General features: G+C 46.1%; 1 protein-coding gene across 3 annotated transcripts in view; it reads left to right on the top strand.

Moving 5' to 3' along the window:
- The first annotated feature begins 7706 nt into the window (after positions 1–7706).
- Positions 7707–8755, top strand: part of ZC3H7B (zinc finger CCCH-type containing 7B) — a 35989-nt gene continuing 34940 nt past the window's right edge. For 2 of the 3 annotated variants that reach the window (XM_074326457.2, XM_019734450.3), the window contains exon 1: positions 7707–8108. The gene's annotated coding sequence lies outside the window, so the exon portion shown is untranslated. The remainder of the gene's footprint in view (positions 8109–8755) is intronic. The other variant, XM_019734449.3, reaches the window with a different exon arrangement.

The raw sequence follows: 8755 nt of genomic DNA, 5'->3' as shown, positions 1-8755 counted from the left end.
GTTCAGTTCTTCCGCGTGGGACGCCGCGGAGCGCGACGGTGAACTACCAGTCCCATGATGCACCGCGCCCAGAGAGCCTCCGCCGGCTCCCTCTTCGCCCTCCCTTTTCGGCTTCTGGCTCTTTCTCCCGGAGACCACAGGGCGGCGTTTATCCCGGAGCGGCCAGGGAGACTACAATTCCCTTCATGCCTTGAGGCCCACCGCCCCAGCCCTCCCGGAAAGGTGCACATTCACGTAACTTTATTGACAAAGGCTGTTACTGCCGAAGACAACGCTCTGGAGCTCTTCAGCAAGAAATAGTATCCATTTCCTGAAAGGAAAGCCTCGCCTTTTTTGTCCTATGAAATTGAAATCACGTTCCAAGCCTTCCACATAAATAGCCACAAATTACTTGATAATTAAAAGAGAAAATAGTAACCCTTTAATAGAGAAACTCTGCTACACCACCTTAACCCAAGTGGTCCACGTTAACATCAACAGGACAAACTGACATCCATCGCTCACCTCCCGATGTGATGCACTGAGAAGGTCACAGCATCACCATCCAGTCAGCAATACATGAAATTAATCTAATCATGAGGAAAAAATCAAACAAATCCAAACTGAGGAACATGCTACAGAATAACTGGTCTGTACTTTTCCAAAAAACGTCTGTGTCATCAAAGACAAAAGCTGAAAAACTGAAAAGACCCAACAACTAAATGCAATACATGGTCCTGGATTAGGTCCTGGAGTGGGGGGAATTATTATAAAGGGATATATGAGACAATTAGCAAAACTTGACTGTGTATTAGATAATAATATTGTATTTAAAACATTAAATTTATTGATTTTTTTATTACTGTACTGGGTTATGCAAAGACTGCCTTTGTTCTTGGGAAATATACTTGTATGCTGAAATTATTAGGGCCCATGATGTCTGCAACTTACTCTCAAATGGTTCAAATAAATATGTATACAGGTTTCCCTTGCTATCCAAAAGTACAGCGTTCCTCGGGGTGGCCGGTTAGCTCAGTTGATTAGAGCATGGTGCTAATAACACCAAGGTTGGGGGGGGGGGGGAGTACACGAATATATGGTGATGGAAGGAGAACTGACTCTGGGTGATGAACACACAATGGGATTTATAGATGATGTAATACAGAATTGTACACCTGAAATCTATGTAATTTTACTAACAATTGTCACCCCAATAAATTTAATAAAATTAAATTAAAAAAAAAAAAGTACAGTGTTCCTATAAAACCTTCCATAAGCCTCAATGGTCTAAAGCGAAGATGCAATTACCATTAATTTACATGGGAAAAAAATTTGAGTGTTCCCAAGCCCCCAAAATAACCTACCAAATCATACCAAATAACACATAAATCTGAAATAACACTAACATACTAAAGCAGGAATGAGACAATACACAGCCTATATAAAGTAGAAATAATGTATGTACAGTACAGTTTCACTTACCAGTGTATACTGTTATATTCACATAAAACCTACACACATCCTCCTGTATACTTGAATCATCTGGAGGCTACTTACAATAGCTAATACAATGTAAATGCTATGTGAATAGCTGTTATACTGTATTGTTTATGCAACAATGACAAGAAAAAAGTCTATCTGTGCAGTAGGGATGCAATGATTGTAGGCCTAACTACATAGTACATGTCAGCAACAATGTAACTTTTTTTTTCAAATACTTTCCATATGTGGTTCCTTGAGTATGTCTTTTGTAAAAGTGGCATAGGTGAACTTTCGAAAAGTGGGGGATACCTGTGTGTATATATATATATATATATATATATATATATATATATATATATATATGAGAGAGAGAGAGAGCGAGAGAGAGAGCGAGAGAGAGAGAGAGAGAGAGAGAGAGAGAGAGAGAGAGAGCCCAACTGTGACAAAATATTAACACTGAGTGAATCTGGGTGAAGAGTATCTGGGAGTTCTTTGAAGATTTTGGCCACTTTTCTGTAGGTTCGATTTTTCTAAAGTATTAGAACATAGTAGCCTTTTTTTCTTTTCACAAAAGCCTTTTAACCATTATATAAATAACAAGTGTTCATCACAAACACTTCAACCAATATAGAGCAAAATAAAGAGAAAAGTAAGCATTACTAAGACGCTCGGGCACCCAGAGATAATCGCCATTAACATACGCAAAGTTACCTCTCACAACTGGGCCCAAGTACATGCTTTTGCACTACCTGCAATTCAGAGTTAAATATATTACTAGCTGGATCCTGTCACACATGGCTGATTTAATCTTTACAACCACAGAGGAAGGAGGCATCGTTACTACCCTTTCCAGCATAGAGCTGAGAAAACAGAAGCTCCAGACTCCCGGTTCACAGGACTACTCAGATGTAGGTCCTCTTTCCACCTTTCTTCTCCTTCTCTTCCTACAAAACCCATATCCAATGCCACCTCCTCCGGGAGGCTTTCCTACACCACTCCCGTCAGAGTGAGTTACCTTCCTCTGGGCCCCCACAACAAGCTGCAAGCCCCCACAGTAGTCGGTCTGTGGCCTCTCTGCAGGCTTTTTCACAGAGTTAACAGTATTCTTGGCAGCTTTCTTCTCAACCTGGGAGAGCCTCTGGGACAGGTACTGTATCGATCTTGGCAGTGTCTTCTTGGGGCCAGGCCTGTCACAGGTGCTTCAGCTTTCCTCATTTGAACTGGATTTCAGTCTGGGTCACCGGATATTGGCTGACAATGAATCATCATCTGAAAAGGCTGAGATGCTCCCAATTAGACCTGATGCTATTCCTGTGCCGATTCCAGCTAGGATCCATCATATCAGTCTGGGGGTTTCTTGGGGTGATCCCCCCGCTCCCTTTTCTGGTTTTACTTCCTGGGACTTTCCTGGGCCCTCCGACAGAGATCTCTCAAAGAGGTGTGGAAGGTAGGCAGTAGAACATCTTTGGTGATCTTCCCCTTCCTTGTCTGATGGATCATAGGGTTTCCAGAATGGAAGGGAATTCTTAGCAGAAACTCAATGACCTTCAAAGGCCATGGTGGGAACGGGCCGGTGGGGCTTGCAGGGAACCAGAGTAGAAGACCTGCCTCAAGGTGTTCACATTCAAAGCTAAAACCCACAAAACCCAGCCTGACAGCACCCCTTAGCTGTCCTGATTCTATTTGTTGCTCCTGAATCTAGATTCTATCTCAAACCCCTTTACAATGGAGAGCCTGAGGTTTAAAAGGAGGAGGGGGCTTGCACAGTGAGTCAGAAGAGTCTGGAACCATCAGTGTTTCCAAGCAACACATTTGTCATCCTCTCTCTCTTTCCTTCCCTTTCTCCAACTCTCTTTTAAGTTATCACAGGAGAGCTGGTATGTTTGCCTGGCCCAAGAAGTGGACTCATACATAGCCTTTGACAGACAGATAAAGCCATCTTAGGCCACCATTTTCCTCTTTTCAATAGAAGAACTGCGGCCCAGAGGAGTAAAATAATCTACCTAAATTACACAGAAATTTAGACAAGAGATAATAGAAGCTAGATCTCTAGGCTTCTTTTCAATACACACATAATACAGGTCAATTTGTGAGTGTGAGTTGGGAATAAGGGGAGGGGAAATGCTCCAGACCTTTCTCTCTCTGTTGCAGTGTGTTTTTTGTGTTTTTTTTAATATTTTGAAGAAAAGGCAGGCTGCCTCTCATTAAAGTTGGGTTTACTTTAACTGAGTGTTTTAAATTCCATTCTGGTGCCTGAAAACAAACTTAATTGCAAATGGAATAAATAATATGTAAGCTGATTTCCTGAAAAGCTACCAAGGCTGCACTTACCATTTAGTCAGATCAAAAACAAATGCCTGAAGTATGCCAGACACGTGAGGAATGTGGGGAGAAATTCTTAAGATCCAAACAAGTGCTCCCCTTGAGTCCCTGGCAAGAGAGATGAATGCTTGGTCACCTCCCCTGGTGGGAGGGGGGGGTCTCTACATCCTCTGTAAAAGACAACTCAAACCATATCACCATCAGGGCTCCCTTTCAGAAGGTACTCTTTTTTAAAACCTCAGTAAACAACCGTAATTAAAATAATTAATTATCTCTGTAAATAGTTATGGAGCATCTCCTTGTACCAGGCACTGCTTCAGCTCCTGAGACTCCAGCGATGAATGAGATAGAAAAGAATGGTGTCTGCAGAGGAGTTTAAATTCAGGACTAATACTTGTGAAGGGTTTCATGGTATCAAATGCTTTGGGTAGATTATTTTCTCTTTCAATAATTCTCTTGTTCCAAAATTGCAATCATTTCCTAAAAATAAAAACTGATGGTAATTTTTAAAAATTAGGATAAATGTAAAAGAGCATAAAGAAGAAAGTAAAAAATTACCTGTTTTTTTTGTTTTATTTTTAACATCGTTATGTGAATTGCTGGGTGGATGGATGGATAGGAGGATGATAAATACGTGATAAAGCAAATATTAATACAATAAAATGTTAACAATTGTAGCTTAATCTAGGGCATGCGAATATTCACTGTACAGTTCTCTCAACTTTCTGTATGCTTGAACATTTTCATAATAACATGTGAGGGACAAATGGGACCATGTTTTATCCCCTGCATTTCATCCACTGTATTATAGGTTGGTGGCTAGCCTATCTCAACCTCTAGGCCGTGGGTCCTCCCCTCTCCTTTTTTAAATAACCCTCACCTTTGAGAATCTGAATTCTATGGACAGCTTCCCAGAAAAATGTATTTTTTGTTTCTTTTTCAGTTAAGCACAAATTAACCAGTGCTTTATATGCAGAAACACACTTAATCTTCACTGTGACCCGATGGGGAAAGTATGCTTTCTATCCCCAACCTAAGCCTAAAATTGTGTGTACATCTTCAGGATCCTTTCCTAACCCCCAAAGTAAGATCCCCTGCTAGAGGGCTGGGACCTGAGACTGCGGGGACATGGGATTTCTCTGCAGTCCCAGGACCCAGAGTGGGGCCTGGCGATGAATGTTTGTCCAGTGAAGGAACATTGCACATGGTTGCAGGTAAGGTTGCTATGTGCCCAGGCCCTGCCCAGGACACGACAAGGCCTCTCTGGGGGCCGAGCCATGGCAGGCCTAAACCTGGAGCTCCCCGCAGAAGAGATAACTGCATGATGTACCTGTCAGTTTCTCTAAGATCAGATCGTGAGTGTATGACTCCCATTCTCCAGCAACCCCCTCACGTGACAGACCCTTGGGCCAGTGATGCACCCAGATTTAAGACGTCCATGTCACGGTGCAGTGGTCAGGCCTTACAGGTGGAGAGGCCTGGGGCTGAGTTCAGTCTGCCTCTTTCTTTGCCGTGTGACCTCAACCAAGGCACTTAATTGCTTTGTGTGTGTTTCTTCACCCCAAAACAGGTAAAAACAATCTCTGCCTTACAGGGTTTGGGTGAGGGTAAGAGAATCAAGATGTGCAAAGTGTTTGGCTCACAGTAACTAAGAAGTGGGGGCTGTTACTGCTATTTCAGTTTTAACATGTGGATGTGGAACACTCTGCCCAAGGACATTGGAGAAATGGCATTTCTCAAAAAACGACCTGCTCGTGCCAAGTCTTGGGGCCTTTCTCTCCTAAGCACCATCACCTCTTGTTGGGGTCTTATAAAGAGCCGTTTACCATCTCAGGCAACTCAGATAGTTTAACAAGTTGGTGCCAAATTGAAGAGTCTGGGACTGGTGTCCGGTTGAATTCCCCCTTGAATAATGAATAGTCCTCATTTAAGGCTATGTGTTATTCCACCAGCAGTCTGGGATGGTGGAATCACCACACCATTTATCAGCTGGTGCATCTGAGGCAAGATGCAGTAATCCAACTGGGCTCAGCATTTTCATCCACCAAATGGGAATGTGATAACAATGGTGCCTAACCTGATAAGTGGTTGAGAGTGTTTCATGGTAAACTGCACAGGTGATATTGGTTCTAACATGTATACATCCCCTACCATGGACTAGGCACTGTGCTATATGCTTTACAGGAATTATTTCACTGTAATCCTTAAAACAAACTTTGTGTTGATTAGGTGTTTTATAAATGAGGAAACTGATGCTGTGAGATTGCCCAGGCTCACACAGCTAGCAGGTGGCACAGCCGGGACTCCTAACAACCTTAGTTTTCTAATGCTGCCTAGGTGACATGACCACCATACCACCCAGCCTCCCTAAATCACCAGGCTGGGCCTGTGGCTGCCTTTAGCCCATGATCTTGGATGTACCACAGGTGGCTTAGGGGCCCGATCTCCCACTAAACATCAGAATCCCCAAGGCTGTATTGTCAGGAACACTGAATCAGAATCTCTGGGTGGGGGGGTGAGATTTAGAGGTCTTTATTTTACACAAACCCCACTCAAAAAGTGATTCTGAGGGTCACTGGACTCTTTCATTTCTGGACATAAACATCCATCCTTTTCATACCAGACATCGCCTTTTTGTTTGTTAATCTTAAAGTACCCAGGGAAAAGATGGCACCCACAGAAGGAAGAGTTTGAGACCTTCTGACAGTGCAAGTGTGTTTTTTTCCCTTTTCAAGGCTCCTTTAAAGTACATACGCTTAGAAAGCGTAGGAGGCCGTGTAAAACACCTGGAGTCAGAATTGCCACCTTGGATGAGTCACTTAATGGTGAGCCTCAGTTTTCCATCTGTAAAATGGACATGCTAAAACCAATCTACCAAGATTATTGTGGAATTAAATAAGCAAACACAACACCAGTTTCTCTTCCCTCCTAGTATTTACCACAGTGTGTTTAAAATTTGTCTCAGTGATGTATCTCCACTTCCTAAGACTGTGTCTGGCACAAATATTTGTGGAAGAGATAACATTTGTAAAGATAAAGTCTGTTTGGTGGCCGGTTATCTCAGTTGGTTAGAGTGTAGTGCTCTTAACAACAAGGTTGCTGGTTCAATCCCCACATGGGCCACTGTGAGCTGTGCCCTTCACAACTAGATTGAAACAACTACTTGACTTGGAGTTGATGGGTGGGTTCTGGAAAAACACACTTAAAATAAACTGGGGGAAAAAAAAAGGTTAAAAAAAAAAGAAAGTCTGTCAGGCTCACAGCTGATCCTCAATAAGAAACAAATATATATATACACACATACATATCGGGGGTGCCAAAAAAATGTAAGTATACACATGACTTGTGTTCATCTTTTGTTATTGGTATATATTGAGCATTACAATTGTAATAGTTTTTCCCTTTCTTAAAAAGTGTATACATTTTTTGGCACCCTCTCTATATATACATACGTGTATGTAAAATGAAGAGGGGGAAATTTGAGGGAACTCTCATCCATCAGTTGGGCAGGTAGTGGGAGGGTGGAATGACAGACATTGTATTTGGAATCTGAAGCTCTGGGTTCAAATCCAACTTGGCCCTGGCCAGCTCTGAGGCAGAGCCAGGATTCTTACAGCTGGTCTCTCCTTTGGTAATCTCCCCTCACCTTTTGGGTCTTCTAAGAAGCCTCAAATCCTTTCGGGAAAGATCGCATACATTAACAAACCAGCCTAGTGAGATCCTCATTCCACTCTGAGCCTCCGGTCTTCATCCGTGGAAAGGACACAACGCAGTTAGGGTTTTCGGGAGCTTTCAGTGAAAGCTCCTGGAAACCTGGGGCTTTTTACACATGTGGGGAAGGGCGGGGGCGCCGAGTCGGACCAGCATCCGCCCAGAAATAGAGAATTGCCAAAAGAAAAAGCCCTAAAAGGAAAGGGCACTTAGAGAAAATAAAGGTGAATTCCAGGCATGAGCCTTCCAGGGGGAAAGGGGGACTTCCCCGCCCCTTGGGCTCCCAGGTGCGCCGCCCGCGCCGCCCACCCGGCGCCAGGCGAGGGGAGCCGCGCTAGGACCGGAGGAGGAAGCTCTGCTGGGAGACTGACGGGGCCTCCAGCGGGCGCTGCCGCGAGCGGCCGGCGGAGGGGCTGGAAATGAAAGTGCAGCGCTCCGGAGCCACATGGACGGAGCTGCCCGGGCGGCGGCGCCGGGAGCAGGATGCGGCCGCCCGTAATTAAATAGCATTTACTCTTATTATTACTAATAATAATAACGTAATCATACCTCTAGTCATAGCATACCATTTATCGGGCTCGGCGCAGGCCCGCGGGGAGCGCAGCCCGGCCGAGGTGAGTGCTGCGCGCGGCCCGCGCCCGGCGGGGCAGAGGCCGGGGCCCGATCGCGTCGGGGCGGCCGGCGGGAGGGCGCGGGGGCCGGGGCCGCGAGGGCCGGGGCGGCGCGGGGAGCCCTGGCCAGGCTGGAGCTGCGCGGGGCCACCTGGAAAGTGCATTTGGCAGAGATAAAGGAAGGGCCCCCAAATCCCCATTTCCTCCTATTTGGGGGCTCCCCCTCGCGGTCCCCGTGCCCTGCCCCAAAGTTTCAAAGTTATTGTGCGGCCGGGGGCACCTGCCGCTGGGTGCTTTGGCCGCCCCTCCAGCTCCCACGGGGGGTGCCTGGGAAATATCTGTCGTGAGGGGCTCTCCCCTCGGCGTCCGGAGCTTTGGGATGCGCAGATGCTTCGCCGACCCCTGTGAAGGGGGTCGAGGGGGCTGGAGGGGGCGTCGCTGGCAGTGCACCCCTGCCTTTTGTATGCTCCTTGGCCCCGCAGCGCCAGGAGCTTGAGGAAGGGACCGCAGCGAGGGCCGAGGATCGCGGCCGCCGACGGGCCACCCCTGCCGGCTGCGGCGGGCACGCGAGCCCGGGGATCCGGGGCCTGCTGCCCGGCCCCGGGGGAAAGGGCAGCAGGAAGGGGGGCGCGGTCTGGGCGGGGGGGCAT

The sequence above is a fragment of the Rhinolophus sinicus genome, chromosome 1 (genome assembly GCF_057876585.1).
Source record: "Rhinolophus sinicus isolate RSI-liver-muscle chromosome 1, RSI-T2T, whole genome shotgun sequence".
Classification (NCBI taxonomy): domain Eukaryota; kingdom Metazoa; phylum Chordata; class Mammalia; order Chiroptera; family Rhinolophidae; genus Rhinolophus; species Rhinolophus sinicus.
This window is presented reverse-complemented; position numbering and strand designations above follow the sequence as displayed.